This window comes from Stenella coeruleoalba, assembly GCF_951394435.1.
Source record: "Stenella coeruleoalba genome assembly, chromosome: 2".
Taxonomy (NCBI): domain Eukaryota; kingdom Metazoa; phylum Chordata; class Mammalia; order Artiodactyla; family Delphinidae; genus Stenella; species Stenella coeruleoalba.
In genome coordinates this window covers 84,826,157-84,842,830 of record NC_137147.1, presented here as the reverse complement: position 1 = coordinate 84,842,830, position 16,674 = coordinate 84,826,157, and the positions used below count along the sequence as shown (strand labels likewise).

The following is a 16,674-nucleotide window of genomic DNA, read 5'->3' as shown; positions in this document are numbered from 1 at the left end:
TCATAGCTACACAGCCTAGTGTTTCTTTACTCAAATACTATTGATTTCAAGGATGGGTCCAGCTATCACAGACTATGGAGAAGAATCAAACTGTGAGGGCTCTGGGTGACAAGAGCTGTGACACTAAAGCACAGTTTGGGATGGGTGCATAGGAGGGACCCTTCCTGCAGGTTCGGATGTTGGAAAAGGCCTCCCTGAGGATACAGCCTAAAAGCTGAACCCTACGGAATGAGCCAGAATTCGCTGCCCCAAGGAGACAGGGAAGGGAAAGTGAGAAAGTGTCAATGATGAGGCCCAGGTTTGGGTAACCAGGTAGGTGGTTGAGCTATCTGCTGAGATGGGGACACAAGAGGAGGAAGAGTAGGGGCATACTTACGAGTTTAGATTTAAGCCTGTGCGTAAGTGGACACCCAGGTGTAGAGTCCGTGAGGGGTCAGACATATGGGTCTGGAATGAGAGGAAGATGAGCTTGTGGAGATGCTGGGGAAAATGTCACCAGGTAGGTGGAGTAATGCCAGGGGAGGATGATGGTTCAGAGCCATCTTAGGGCTGTTTTGCTTGCAAGTGACAGCAATTCAACTAAAAAAATCTTAAGTAAAAAGGCATACCTTAGCCCATAGAATGTACATCACCACGAGTGAACCCTAATGTAAACTGTGGACTCTTGGTGATAATGGTGTGTCAGGGTGGGTTCATCAGTTGTGATAAGCGCACCACTCTATTGGGGGATGTTGATGATGGGGGAGGCGATGCATATGTCAAGGCAGGGGGTGTGTGGGAAACCTCTGTATTGTCCACTCAATTTTGCTGTGAACGTAAAACTGCTCTAAAAAATAAAATCTGTTAAAAAAAAAAAAAGTATACCTTTTCTCACAAAACTGTTTGAACCAGGCTATTCTGGCTTCAGGCCTGGCCTACGACCCCACGTGGTGCCATCAGGACTCGCTGTCTCAGCTCTGCTGCCTTCCTCATGCTGGCTTCCTTCTCAGGCAGTTCCTCGTGGGGTGGGCAGACCCTCTCTAATTCCAGACTCACATTCTGCCGGCTCAGCAACCCCAGTAGGAAAAGAGAGAACCCCTTTCCCCATAGTTTCACGGAAAGTCTCAGGTTTGAGTTTTATTGGCTTAACTTTGGCCGTCTGCCCATCCTTGCACCAGTCTCTCGAGCCAGGGGAATGAAGTACCCGTGCCTGGAGTGGGGTGGTCAGCCCCCAAACCTCACGGACTAAGGGTGGGGAGAGGCAGCTTCTCAGGGCACGGCTATCAGATAGGGGAAATGGACGCTAGACGGGTGAAACAGAAGACGACCCCTACAAAAGCCAGGGAACGAGGGCTGGGTGGTCAGTAGCATCAGCTGCCTTGGGGAAACGGAGCCAGTGGATTAGCCACCAGGAGCCAGGGTGACCTTGGTAAGAGTCAGTAGGTGGTGGTGATGGAAGCCAGGTGGCAGAGGGTTGAGGAATGAGTGGGAGGTGAAGCGTCAAATATAGAAAACTCTCAGCAGCTGGGCACTGAAGGCGAGGAATCGTGCCCTGGTCACAGGCATTCCGGAGGTTTGGTTGATGAGCATGGCCTCAGCAGAGTTAGAAGTTGATGGAAGGGGCCCATGGAGGGGGAGCGGCTGGCATTTCAGAAGCCCAAGAGGAGGCAGGACTTGGAGCAAGGATTCTGGGGGGCGTGGGGGGGTACCGGCCAGGTTGAGTGTGGCATTGGCAGCATCAGTCAGCTCGGTGAGACGCCGTAGGTTGGCCTCTCATTCACTCATTACATCGTCTACCTGACAAAGGGCAGCGGTACCCGAGGATTAGGAGAAGTGACATCTAGAAGCTTACTTCTAAAAGGCATTCAATGTACTTTTCAAAACCTTGGAAAATTGTGAACTAGAGAGCTGTGGTTCCTGGATCTGTCTGTGGGTCAGGATCACCAGGACACCTTCGGAAACAGATTCCAGGGCTTCATCCCAGACCTTATGAATTGGAATCTCTGTGGATGAGATTGAGAAATCTGTTTTTTGTTTTTATAAACTGTATCTCAAGGTGATTCTTAGGCAGCCTCCCCCAGGAAACATTAGAGAGCCGTTGCTACACGAATATTCAGTTGATGGAATCATGACACTAGAACCATCAAGCCTGAAGAGAGAGGCTCACTGTGGTGGACCTTACATGGCATATGGTCCAAGCTCCATCTGTTCACATTTTTAGCAGCTGACGTAGAAGAAGACATAGAAGTCATGATTACAAAACTGGGGATTATGCAATAAATGCAGTTTAATAAACAGCCTTTTTCACTTAATATGATATGATGCATTTTTTCTGGTGTCATTAAGTAATCTTCAAAAATAATGTTTGCATCATATTCTATCATAAAGCTTGGAACATTGTTTTTAATATTTTTCCCAGTTTTTAATTGAAATATAGTTGATTTACAATGTGTTAATTTCTTTTTTTTTGATTTTGATATGTTTTTATTTCAATCCCAATATTCAAGTTGGAAAATCCAGTGAGTTTTTTTTCTTTTAATATTTATTTATTTATGGCTGTGTTGGGTCTTTTTTTTAATTCAAACAGAAAGTCACAAAAATTATAATCATCCTCATCAGTACACTCAGTCCCATGTAATTAATTTTTTTTAATCTTGATCTTTTGTTAGCACTTTTATGAATTCATCAGTTTTCCATTAGAGTTCTGAAAATGCTCATTCATTCAATTCAGCAGTATAGTCAGTTACCAGAAACCTGTACTTGTCAGAGTCTTTTCCATGAATTCCCTGAAGATGAAACCCTTTTATAGGAACATTTTTGCAAAAGCATCAGAGTACACCCAGAACTGTCTGTAAATGACAAAAGACTTAAAAATGACCACAGTTAAAGATTTGATGAAAGTTCATAATAATGTAATTGACAAGGAAATTTAGTTATTTCTGAGATATACATTTTAAAGTAATTAGAATTATGACATAACATTATCCCAGAACATATAAGATTTTTAGAAATTTCATGTAATGTCTGAAACAGTTATATTAACATATTTCCATACAAATAACCCAAAGAAAGTTTAGTATTAGTTGTTTTTTTGGTTTGTTTTTTTATACTGCAGGTTCTTATTAGTCATCAGTTTTATACACATCAGTGTATACATGTCAATCCCAATCACCCAATTCAGCACACCACCCCCGCGGTTTTCCCCCCTTGGTGTCCATACGTTTGTTCTCTATATCTGTGTCTCAACTTCTGCCCTGCAAACCGGTTCATCTGTACCATTTTTCTAGGCTCCACATACATGCGTTAATATACGATATTTGTTTTTCTCTTTCTGACTTACTTCACTCTCTCTGACAGTCTCTAGATCCATCCATGTCTCAACAAATGACTCAATTTCGTTCCTTTTTATGGCTGAGTAATATTCCATTGTATATATGTACCACATCTTCTTTATCCATTCGTCTGTCGATGGGCATTTAGGTTGCTTCCGTGATCTGGCTATTGTAAATAGTGCTGCAGTGAACATTGGGGTGCATGTGTCTTTTTGAATTATGGTTTTCTCTGGGTATATGCCCAGTTGTGGGATTGCTGGGTCATATGGTAATTCTATTTTTAGTTTTTTAAGGAACTTCCATACTGTTCTCCATAGTGGCCATATCAATTTACATTCCCACCAACAGTGCAAGAGGGTTCCCTTTTCTCCACACCCTCTCCAGCATTTGTTGTTTGTAGATTTTCTGATGATGCCCATTCTAACTGGTGTGAGGTGATACCTCATTGTAGTTTTGATTTGCATTTCTCTAATAATTAGCGATGTTGAGCAGCTATTCATGTGCTTCTTGGCCATCTGTATTTCTTCTTTGGAGAAATGTCTCTTTAGGTCTTCTGCCCATTTTTGGATTGGGTTGTTTGTTTCTTTAATATTGAGCTGCATTAGCTGTTTATATATTTTGGAGATTAATCCTTTGTTGATTCGTCTGCAAATATTTTCTCCCATTCTGAGGGTTGTCTTTTTGTCTTGTTTATGGTTTCCTTTGCTGTGCAAAAGCTTTGAAGTTTCATTAGGTCCCATTTGTTTACTTTTGTTTTTATTTCCATTACTCTAGGAGGTGGATCAAAAAAGATCTTGCTGTGATTTATGTCAAAGAGTGTTCTTCCTATGTTTTCCTCTAAGAGTTTTATAGTGTCCGGTCTTACATTTAGGTCTCGAATCCATTTTGAGTTTATTTTTGTGTATGGTGTTAGGGAGTGTTCTAACTTCCTTCTTTTACATGTAGCTGTCCAGTTTTCCCAGCACCACTTATTGAAGAGACTGTCTTTTCTCCATTGTATATCTTTGTCTCCTTTGTCATAGATTAGTTGAACATAGGTGCATGGGTTGACCTCTGGGCTTTCTATCTTGTTCCATTGATCTATGTTTCTGTTTTTGTGCCAGTACCATATTGTCTTGATTACTGTAGCTTTGTGGTATAGTCTGAAGTCAGGGAGTCTGATTCTTACAGCTCCGTTTTTTTACTTCAAGACTGCTTTGGCTATTCGGGGTCTTTTGTGTCTCCATACAAATTTTAAGATTATTTGTTCCAGTTCCGTAAAAAATGCCATTGGTAATTTGATAGGGATTGCATTGAATCTGTAGATTGCTTTTGGGTAGTATAGTCATTTTCACAATATTGATTCTTCCAATCCAAGAACGTGGTATATATCTCCAGCTGTTGGTATCATCTTTAATTTCTTTCATCAGTGTCTTATAGTTTTCTGCATACAGGTCTTTTGTCTCCCTAGGTAGGTTTATTCCTAGGTATTTTATTCTTTCTGTTGCAATGGTAAATGAGAGTGTTTCCATAATTTCTCTTTCAGATATTTCATCATTAGTGTATAGGAATGCAAGAGATTTCTGTGCATCAATTTTGTATCCTGCAACTTAACCAAATTCATTGATTAGCTCTACTAGCTTTCTGGTGGCATTTTTAGGATTCTCTATGTATAGTATCATGTCATCTGCAAGGAGTGACAGTTTTACTTTTTCATTTCCAATTTGTATTCCTTTTCTTTCTTTTTCTTCTCTGCCGTGGCTAGGACTTCCAAAACTATGTTGAATAATAATGGTGAGAGTGGATATCCTTGTCTTGTTCCTGATCTTAGAGGAAATGCTTTCAGTTTTTCACCATTGAGAATGATGTTTGCTGTGGGTTTGTCGTATATGGCCTTTATTATGTTGAGGTAGGTTCCCTCTATGCCCACTTTCTGGAGAGTTTTTATCATAAATGGGTGTTGAATTTTGTCATAAGCTTTTTCTGCATCTATTGAGATGATCATATGGTTTTTATTCTTCAATTTGTTAATATGGTGTATCACATCGATTGATTTGCCTATATTGAAGAATCCTTGCATCCCTGGGATAAATCCCACTTGATGATGGTGTATGATCCTATTAATGTGTTGTTGGATTCTGTTTGCTGGTATTTTGTTGAGGATTTTTGCATCTATATTCATCAGTGATATTGGTCTGTAATTTTCTTTTTTTGTAGTATCTTTGTCTGTTTTGGTATCAGGGTGATGGTGGCCTCATAGAATGAGTTTGGGAGTGTTCCTGCCTCTGCAATTTTTTGGAAGAGTTTGAGAAGGATGGGTGTTAGCTCTCCTCTAAATGTTTGATAGAATTCACCTGTGAAGCCATCTGGTCCTGGACTTTTGTTTGTTGGAAGATTTTTAATCACAGTTTCAATTTCATTACTTGTGAATGGTCTGTTCATATTTTCTGTGTCTTCCGGGTTCAGTATTGGAAAGTTATACCTTTCTAAGAATTTGCGCATTTCTTCCACGTTGTCCATTTTATTGGCATAGAGTTGCTTGTAGTAGTCTCTTAGGATGCTTTGTATTTCTGTGGTGTCTGTTGTAACTTCTCCTTTTTCATTTCTAATTTTATTGATTTGAGTCCTCTCCCTCTTTTTCTTGATGAGTCTGATTAATGGTTTATCAATTCTGTTTATCTTCTCAAAGAACCAGCTTTTAGTTTTATTGATCTTTGCTGTTGTTTTCTTTGTTTCTATTTCATTTATTTCTGCTCTGATCTTTATGATTTCTTTCCTTCTTCTAACTTTGGGTTTTGTTTGTTCTTCTTTCTCTGGTTCCTTTAGGTGTAATGTTAGATTGTTTACTTGAGATTTTTCTTGTTTCTTGAAGTAGGCTTGTATAGCTATAAACTTCCCTCTTAGAACTGCTTTTGCTGTATCCCATAGGTTTTGGATCATCGTGTTTTCATTGTCATTTTTCTCTAGGTATTTTTTGATTTCCTCTTTGATTTCTTCAGTGATCTATTGGTTATTTAGTAACGTATTTTTAGCCTCCATGTGTTTTTGTTTTTTTCCCTGTAATTCATGTCTAATCTCACAGCATTATGGTCAGAACATATGCTTGATATGATTTCAATTTTCTCAAATTTACTGAGGCTTGAGTTGTGACCCAAGATGTGACCTATCCTGGAGAATGTTCTGTGAGCCCTTGAGAAGAAAGTGTAATCTGCTGTTTTTTGATGGAACGTCCTATAAATATCAAATCTATCTGGTCTGTTGTGTCATTTAAAGCTTCTGTTTCCTTATTTATTTTCATTTTGGATGATCTGTCCATAGGTGTTAAAGTCCCCCACTATTATTGTGTTACTGTCAATTTCCTCTTTCATAGCTGTTAACAGTTGCCTTATGTATTGAGATGCTCCTATGTTGGGTGCATATATATTTATAATTGTTATATCTTCTTCTTGGATTGATCCCTTGATCATTATGGAGTGTCCTTTCTTGTCTCTTGTAACATTCTTTATTTTAAAGTCTTTTTTATCTGATATGAGTACAGCTGCTCAAGCTTTCTTTTGATTTCCATTTGCATGGAATATCTTTTTCCATCCCCTCACTTTCAGTCTGTATGTGTCCCTAGGTCTGAAGGGAGTCTCTTGTAGACAGCATATATATGGGTGTTGTTTTCGTATCCATTCAGCAAGCCTGTGTCTTTTGCTTGGAGCATTTAATCCTTTCACGTTTAAGGTAATTATCAATATGTATGTTCCTATGACCATTTTCTTAATTGTTTTGGGTTTGGTTTTGTAGGTTCTTTTCTTCTCTTATGTTTCCCACTTAGAGAAGTTCTTTTAGCATTTGTTGTAGAGCTGGTTTGGTGGTGCTGAATTCTCTTAGCTTTTGCTTGTCTGTAACGCTTTTGATTTCTCCATCGAATCTGAATGAGATCCTTGCCGGGTAGAGTAGTCTTGGTTGTAGCTTCTTCCCTTTCATCACTTTAAGTATATCATGCCACTCCCTTCTGGCTTGTAGAGCTTCTGCTGAGAAATCAGCTGTTAACCTTATGGGAGTTCCCTTTTATGTTATTTGTTGTTTTTCCCTTGCTGCTTTCAATAATTTTTCTTTGTCTTTAATTTTTGCCAATTTGATTACTATGTGTCTCAGCGTGTTTCTCCTTGGGTTTATCCTGTATGGGACTCGCTGTGCTTCCTGGACTTGGGTGGCTATTTCCTTTCCCATGTTAGGGAAGTTTTTGACTATAATCTCTTCAAATATTTTCTCAGGTTCTTTCTCTCTGTCTTCTCCTTCTGGGACCCCTATAATGCGAATGTTGTTGCGTTTAATGTTGTTCCAGAGGTCTCTTAGGCTGTCTTCATTTCTTTTCATTCTTTGTTCTTTATTCTGTTCCACAGCAGTGAGTTCCACCATTGTGTCTTCCAGGTCACTTATCTGTTGTTCTGCCTCAGTTATTCTGCTATTGATTCCTTCTAATGTAGTTTTCATTTCAGTTACAATGTGTTAATCTCTGCTGTATAGCAAAGTGATTCAGTTATACATATATATACATTCTTTTTTATATTCTTTTCCATTATAGTTTATTGTAGGATACTGAATATAGTTCTCTGTGCTGTACAGTAGGACCTTGTTGTTTATCCATTCCACATATAATACCTTACATCTGCTAACCCCAACCTCCCACTCCATCCCTTCCCCAACCCCCTCCCCCTTGGCAGCCACAAGTCCATTCTCTATGTCTGTGAGTCTCTTTCTGTTTCGAAGATAGGTTCATTTGTGTCATATTTTAGATTCCACATATAAGTGATATCATATGGTATCTGCCTTTCTCTGACTTAGTATGATAATCTCTAGCGGCATCCATGTTGCTGCAAATAGCATTATTTGATTTTGGCTGAGTAGTATTCCATTGTATATATATACCACATCTTCTTTAACCATTCATCTGTCGATGGACATTTAGGTTGTTTCGTGTCTTGGCTGTTGTGAATAGTGGTGCTGTGAACATGGGGGTGCGTGTATCTTTTTGGATTAAAGTCTTGTCTGGGAATATGCCCAGGAGAGGGATTGCTGGATCATATGGTTATTCTATTTTTAGTTTTCTGAGGAACCAGCATACTGTTTTCCACAGTGGCTGTACCAACTTACATTCTCACGAACAGTGTAGAAATGTTCCCTTTTCTCAGCCTCCTGTCCATCATTTGTTATTTGTAGAGTTTTTAATGATGGCCGTTCTGACCGGTGTGATGTGGTACCTCATGTAGTTTTGACTTGCATTTCTCTAATAATTAGTGATGTTGAGAATCTTTTCATGTGCCTACTGGCCATTTGTATTTCTTCTTTGGAGAAATGTCTATTTAGGTGTTGCCCATTTTTCAATTGGGTTGTTTGTTTTTTGTTGTTGAGTCGTATGAGCTGTTTGTATATTTTGGAAATTAAGCCTTTGTCGGTTGCATCACTTGGAAATATTTTCTCCCATTCCGTAGGTTGTCTTTTTGTTTTTTTATGGTTACCTTTGTTGTGCAAAAGCTTATAAATTTGATTAGGTCCCATTTGTTTATTTTTGTTTTTATTTCTATGGCCTTGGGAGACTGACACAAGAAAACACTGGTACAATTTATGTCAGAGGATTGTTGCCTATGCTCTCTTCTAGGAGTTTTATGGTGTCATGTCTTATGTTTAAGTCTTTAAGTCATTTTGAGTTTATTTTTGTATTTGGTGAGAGGGTGTGTTCTAACTTCATCAGATTTACATGCGGCTATCCAACTTTACCAACAGCACTTGCTGAAGAGACTGTCTTTTTCCCGTTTTATATTCTTGCCTCCTTTGTCAAAGATTAATTGACTGTAGGTGTTTGGGTTTATTTCTGGGCTCTCTATTCTGTTCCATTGACCCCTAAGTCTGTTTTTGTTCTAATACCACGCTGTTTTGATTACTGTAGCTTTGTAGTATTGTCTGAAGTCTAGGAGGGTTATGACTGCTGCTTTGTTCTTTTTCTTCAAGATTGCTTTTGGCAATTCAAGATTGCTTTGATTTTATGGTTCCATATAAATTTTAGGATTTGTTCTAGTTCTGTGAAAAATGTCATGGGTAATTTGATAGGGATCACATTAAATCTGCATGGGTAGTATGTCATTTTAACAATATTTGTTCTTCCAATCCAAGAGCATTGTATATCTTTCCATTTCTTTGAATCATCTTCAGTTTCCTTTATTAATGTTTTATAATTCTCAGCAGATGTCTTTCACCTCCTTGGTCCAGTTTATTTCTAAGTATTTTATTTTGGGGGGCACGATTTTGAAAGGTTTTTTTTTTTTTTTACATTCCCTTTCTGATATTTCATTACTATTGTAAAGAAATACAACTGATTTCTATAGGAACATTGTTTTTAATTTTATGCTGTTATGCCTAATATTGCAATGAATACTCTTGGCTATAAATCTTAGTATATCTAGCTTTTTTCTTAGAATAGCTGTCTGAGCATGAATTACTGCATCAGAAGTTATGAATATTTTTCAAGTTTATATATACTCATTTTTATACTAATTAATTAAATTAATTTATTTATTTTTGGCTGCATTGGGTCTTGGTTGCAGCACACAGGCTTTCTCTAGTTGCAGCGAGCAGGGCCTCCTTTTTGTTGCAGTGCAAGGGCTTCTCATTGTGGTGGCTTCTCTTGTTGTGGAGCATGGGCTCTAGGCACGCAGGCTTCAGTAGTTGTGCACAAGCTCAGTAGTTGTGGCTTGCGGGCTCTAGAGTGCAGGCTCAGTTGTTGTGGCACACGGGCTTAGGTGCTCTGCAGCATGTGGAATCTTCCCAGACCAGGGCTTGAATCCGTGACCCCTGCATTGGCAGATGGTTTCTTAACTACTGAGCCACCAGGGAAGTCCCTGTATATACTCTTGACAAATGTACTTTGTGTGTGTGTGTATGCTGTATATATTAAATATATATATATACACACACACACACAAAGGAGTGTACGTGTGTGTATATATATTCCTATTCAGAAAAGTTATTTCAAATTAGACTCCCATTAGGGAGTCTAATATAAGGATTATTATTTCATTAAACCATTGATAAAACTAAGTATTACTATTAAAAACAAATAAATATGATAGGAAAAAGTTTCTTTTTTTTTTATCTAGTGAAGCTGAACTCATAAAATATATAGCCAACATCTATATTTTTTTGTGAATTGTATATGAACTTGGACCAATTTTCATTTGGAGTATTAGTCTTTATCTTGCAGATATTTAAATATTTTACTCAGTAATGGCTGTCAGTCCTTTGTCATTGTTATTATAAGTTTTTTTTCCAGTTTGAGGTTTGCTTTTTTAATTTTTATGATAATTTTTGACGTGCAGAAATATGTAACATTTGTGGTCAAATCTAGCATTTTTCTCCTCCATGGAAGATGTCTTTTATCTCTCTTATGCCTAGAAAATCCTTGTTTATCCTAAGATTTAGAAAATATTCACCTGTATTTTCTTTTTTTAAATAGATTTTTTAAAATATTTAACTCTTTAATCCACTTGGAAGTAAAAATCTGTTTTGAAAGTATTCTTGTTTTGGTTTTTTATTTTTTAACCTTGTTTATGGAATAATCCTATATATTCTTTTCCATTTTGGTTTATCCCAGGAGATTGGTTATAGTTCCCTGTGCTATACAGTAGGACCTTGGTGTTTATCCATTCTAAATGTAATAGTTTGCATCTACCAATCCCAAACTCCCAGTCCATCTCTCTCCCCCCACCCGACCGCCCCCTTGGCAACCGCAAGTCTGATCTCTGTCTGTAGGTCTATTTCTGTTTTGTAGATAAGTTCATTTGTGCCATATTTTAGATTCCACATATAAGTGATATCATATGGTATTTGTCTTTCTCTTTCTGACATACTTCACTTAGTATAATAATGTCTAGTTGCATCCATGTTGCTGCAAATGGCATTATTTCATTCTTTTTATGGCTTAGTAGTATTCCATTATATATATGTACCATATCTTCTTTATCCATTCATCTGTCAGTGGACATTTAGGTTGTTTCCATGTTTTGGCTATTGTGAATAGTGGTGCTGTTAACATAGGGGTGCATGTATCTTTTTGAATTATGATTTTGTCCAGGAATATGCCCAGGAGTAGGATTGCTAGATCATATGGTAATTCTACTTTTAGTTTTTTGAGTAACTGCCATACTGTTTTCCATAGTGGCTGTACCAACTTACGTTCCCACCAACAGTATAGGAGGGTTCCCTTTTCTCCATACCCTCTCCAGCTTTTGTTATTTGTAGACTTTTTAATGATGGCCATTCTGACTGGTGTGAGGTGATACCTTATCATAGTTTTAATTTTCATTTCTGTAATAATTAGTGATGTTGAGCATCTTTTCATGTGCCTATTGGCCATCTGTATGTTTTCTTTGGAGAAATGTCTGTTAAGGTCTTCTGCCTATCTTTCAGTTGGGTTGGGTGTTTTTTTGTTGTTGAGTTGTATGAGCTGTTTGTGTATTTTGGAGATTAAGCCCTTGTCAGTCACATCATTTGCAAATGTTTTCTCCCATTCCTAGGTTGTCTTTTTGTTTTCATTTTTGTTTTAATGATTTCCTTTGTTGTGCAAAAGCTTGTAAGTTTGATTAGGTCCCATTTGTTTATTTTTGTTTTTATTTCTATTGCCTTGGGAGGCTGATCTAAGAAAACATTGGTACAATTTATGTCAGAGAATGTTTTGCCTATGCTCTCTTCTAGGAGTTTTATGGTGTCATGTCTTATGTTTAAGTCTATAAGCCATTTTGAGTTTATTTTTGTGCATGCTGTGAGGTTGTGTTCTAACTTCGTCAGATTTACAAGCAGCTGTCCAACTTTCCCAGCAACACTTGCTGAAGAGACTTTTTCCTGTTTTATATTCTTGCCTCCTTTTTTGAAGATTAATTGACTGTAGGTGTGTAGGTTTATTTCTGGGCTCTCTATTCTGTTCCATTGATCCGTATGTCTATTTTTGTACCAATACCGCACTGTTTTGTTTATTGTAGCTTTGTAGTATTGTCTAAAGTCTGGGAGAGTTATGCCTCCTGCTTTGTTTTCTCCCCCCCCCCCCAGGATTGCTTTGGCAATATGGTTTATATGGTTCCATATAAATTTTTTGATTATTCTAGTTTTGTGAAAAATGTCATGGGTAATTTGATAAGGATTGCATTAAATCTGTAGATTCCTTTGGGTAGCATAGCCATTTTAACAATATTAATTCTTCCAATCCAAGAGCATGGTATATCTTTCCATTTCTTTGAATCCTCTTTAATTTCCTTTATTAATGTTTTATAGTTCTCAGCGTATAAGTCTTTCACCTCCTTGGTCAGGTTTATTCCTAGGTATTTTGTGTGTGTGTGTGTGTGTGTGTGTGTGTGTGATTTTAAAAGGTATTGTTTTTTTACATTCCCTTTCTGATATTTCATTGTTAGTGTAAAGAAATGCAGTCAATTTCTGAATGTTAATCTTGTATATCCTGCTACTTGGCTAAATTCATTTATTAGATCTAGTAGTTTTTGGGTGGAGTCCTTAGGGTTTTCTATATACAGTATCATGTCATCTGCATATAGTGACAATTTCACCTCTTCCCTTCCAATTCGGATACCTTTTTATTTCTTTTTCTTGTCTAACTCTTGTGGCTAGGACTTCCAATACTATGTCAAATAGAAGTGGTGAGGGTGGGCATCCTTGTCTTGTTTCAGATTTTAGCGGGAAGACTTTCGGCTTTTCACCATTGAGTATTATATTGGCTGTGGGTTGTCATAAATGGCTTTTATTATGTGAGATGTGTTCCCTCTTTACCCACTTTGGTGAGAGTTTTTATCATGAATCAATGTTGAGTTTTTTCAAATGCTTTTTCTGCATCTATTGAGATGATCATGTGGTTTTTGACTTTTATTTATGTGGTGTATCACATTGATTGATTTGTGTATGTTGAGCCATCCTTGTGAACTTGGGATGAATCCCACCTTGGTTGTGGTGTATGACCTTTTTTATGTGTTGTTGGATTTGTTTTGCTAATATTTTGTTGAGAATTTTTGCGTCTATATTCATCAAAGATATTGGCATGTAATTTTCTTTTTTGGTGTTATCTTTGCTGATTTTGGTATCACGGTGATGGTGGCTTCATAGAATGTCTTTGAGAGTGTTCCCTCATCTTCAGTCTTTTGGAAGAGTTTGAAAATAATCAATATAAGTTCTTTGTGTGTTTGGTAGAATTCGTTCATGAAGCCATCCGGTCTTGGACTATTTTTTTAAATATAAATTTATTTATTTATTTTTGGCTGTGTTGGGTCTTCGTTGCTACACACAGGCTTTCTCTAGTTGTGGGTGAGTGGGGGCTACTCTTCATTGCAGTGCATGGGCTTCTTATTGTGGTAGCTTCTCTTGTTGTGGAGCATAGGCTCTAGGCACATGGGCTTCAGTAGTTGTGGCACGTGGGCTCTAGAGCACAGGCCCAGTAGTTGTGGCACACAGGCTTAGTTGCTCTGCGGCATGTGGGATCTTCCTGGACCAGGGCTTGAACCCATGTCCCATGTATTGGCAGGCGGATCATTAACCTCTGCACCACCAGGGAAGTGCCTGGTCTTGGACTTTTGCTTGTAGGGAGTTTTTTTTTAATTACAGATTCGATTTTACTTTTAGTGGTCAGTCTATTCAAATCATCTATTTCTTCTTGATTCCCTTTTGATGGGCTGTATATTTCTAGAAAGTTGTCCATTTCTTCTAGGCTGTCAAATTTGTTGGCATATAATTGTGCATGGTATTCTCTTATGGTGTTTTGTATTTCTCCGGTATCAGTTAAGATTTCTCCTTTTTCATTTCTTATTTTGTTTATTTGGGTTCTCTCTCTTTTCTTGGTGAGCCTGGCCAGAGGTTTATCCATTTTGTTTACCCTTTCAAAGAACCAGGTCTTGGTTTATTGGCTTTTTCTGTTGTTTTTTAAATCTCAATTTTATTTATTTCTTCCGTGATTTTTATTATTTCCTTCCTTCTGCTGACTTTAGGTTTTGTTTGTTCTTCTTTTTCTAATTCTTTTAGGTGGTAGTTTAAGTTGTTTATTTGAGATTTTTCTCATTTTGTGAGGCAGGCCTGTGTCACTATGAACTTCCCTCTAAGAACTGCTTTTGCAGTATCCCATAGATTTTGTATGGCTGTGTTTTCATTGTCATTTGTCTCAAGGTATTTTTTTAATTTCCTTTTTGATTTCTTCGTTGACCCATCGTTTTTTTTAGTAACATGTTGTTCAGTCTCCATGTAGTCGTTTTTTTTCTCATTTCTTTTCCCATGGTTGATTCCTAGTTTCAGGTCATTGTGGTCAGAGAAGATGCTTGAAATAATTTCTGTACTCTTAAATTCATTGAGGTTAGTTTTGTGCCTTAGTATGTGGTCAGTCCTAGAGAATGTTCCATGTGCGCTTGAAAAGAATGTGTATTCTGTTTTTTGGGGATGTAATGTGCTGTAAATATCAATTAAGTCTAACTGTTCTATTGTATCATTTAGGATCTCTGTTGCCTTATTGATTTTCTTCTAGACGATCTGTCCATTGATGTGAGTGAGGTGTTAAAGTTTCCTACTATTACTGTATTCCCATCAATTTATGTCTGTTAGTATTTGTTTTATGTATTTGGGTGCTCCTATATTACGTGCATATATGTTGATGAGTATAAAATCCTCTTGTATTGATCTTTTTATCATTACATAGTGCCCTTCTTTATCTTTCTTTATAGCCTTTGTTTTAAAGTCTTTGTTTTCTGATATGAGTATTGCAACTCCTGTTTTCTTGTCATTTCTGTTTGCATGAAATGTCTTTTTCCATCCCCTCACTTTCAATCTGTGTGTGCCCTTTGCCCTAGGGTGGGTCTCTTACAGGCAGCATATCGTAGGCTCTTGTTTTTTTAATCCAGTCTGCCATTTTATGTCTTTTGATTGGAGCATTCAGTCCATTGAATCCCCTCACTTTCAATCTATGTGTGCCCTTTGCCCTAGGGTGGGTCTCTTATAGGCAGCATATTGTAGGCTCTTGTTTTTTTAATCCAGTCTGCCATTTTATGTCTTTTGATTGGCGCATTCAGTCCATTGACATTTAAGGTAATTATTGATGCACACATATTGCCGTTTGAAACCTTGTTTTCCAGTTGATTGTTTCTTCTTTGTTCCTTTCTTTTTGTGGTTTATTTCCTTTTATTTTATGGTTGTGTCCTCTTCTTTTTGTGACTCTATTGTGTGTTTTTAATTTGTAGTTGCCCTGTTTTTCAAGTATGTTAACCCCTTCCTCTATCTGCTTGCTTTAGACGGATAGTCATATGGGTTCAAACACATGCTTAAAAAAAAAAATCTGCATTTTCTTACTCTCCTTCCCCACATTTTATGATTTTGATGTCCTTTTTTACATCTTCATGTTTATCCTTTTGATGTTCTTTGTGTTTATCATCGCTTTCACAAATAGGTTTTTTTTTCTTTCTTTTTGATCTGTATACTGGCTAATTTAAGTGATTTACTTTCCAGTTGTGATTTCCTCCTTCCTATATCTTCCTGCTCCTTTTCTATTTAGAGAAGACCTTTCAATATTTCTTTTAGGATAGGTTTAGTATTGCTGTATTCTTTTAGTTTTTGCTTGTCTGAGAAATTCTTTATTTCTCCTTCTATTTTAAATGATAATCTTGCTGGGTGGAGTATTCTAGGTCACATGTTTTTCCCTTTCAAGACTTCGAATATATTTTGCCCCTCCCTTCTGGCCTGCAGTGTTTCTGTAGAGAAATCAGCTGATAGCCATATGGGTGTTCCCTTGTAATTAACTCTTTGTTTTTCTCTTGCTGCCATTAGAATCCTCTCTTTATCTTTAATTTTTGCCATTTTTATTATAATATGTCTTAGTGTAGGTCTGTTTGGGTTCATCTTGTTTGGGACCCTCTGTGCTTCCTATATCTGGATATCTGTTTCCTTCTTTAGATTTGGGAAGTTTTCAGCCATAATTTCTTCAAATACATTTTCGATCCCCTTTTCTCTTTCTTCTCCTTCTGGAATCCCTATTATGCATAGACTGACCCACTTTATATTAGCCCATAGGTCTCTTGTATTGCTTTCATTTTTTTTTTTTTTTTAATTCTGCTTTTTGTCTGCTGTTTTGATTGGGTAGTTTCCATTATTCTGTCTTCCAGATCACTTGTCCTTTCTTCTGCATTATTCATTCTGCTATTCAATGCCTTTAGCTCAGCTTTCATCTCAGCAAATTAATTTTCTAATTTTTCTTGGCTCCTCCTTTTACTTTCTAGTTCCTTTTTACAGTAATCTGCATTTTTGTCGATAGCCTTTCTTAATTCCTTCAGTATTTTCATTGCTTCCTTTTTGAACTCGGTGTCTATTAGAC

General features: G+C 37.4%; 1 protein-coding gene across 3 annotated transcripts in view; it reads left to right on the top strand.

Annotated features, from left to right (window-relative positions):
• Window positions 1–16,674, top strand: part of EHD4 (EH domain containing 4) — a 91,022-nt gene that overhangs the window by 6,213 nt on the left and 68,135 nt on the right. The gene's annotated exons all lie outside the window — the stretch shown is intronic.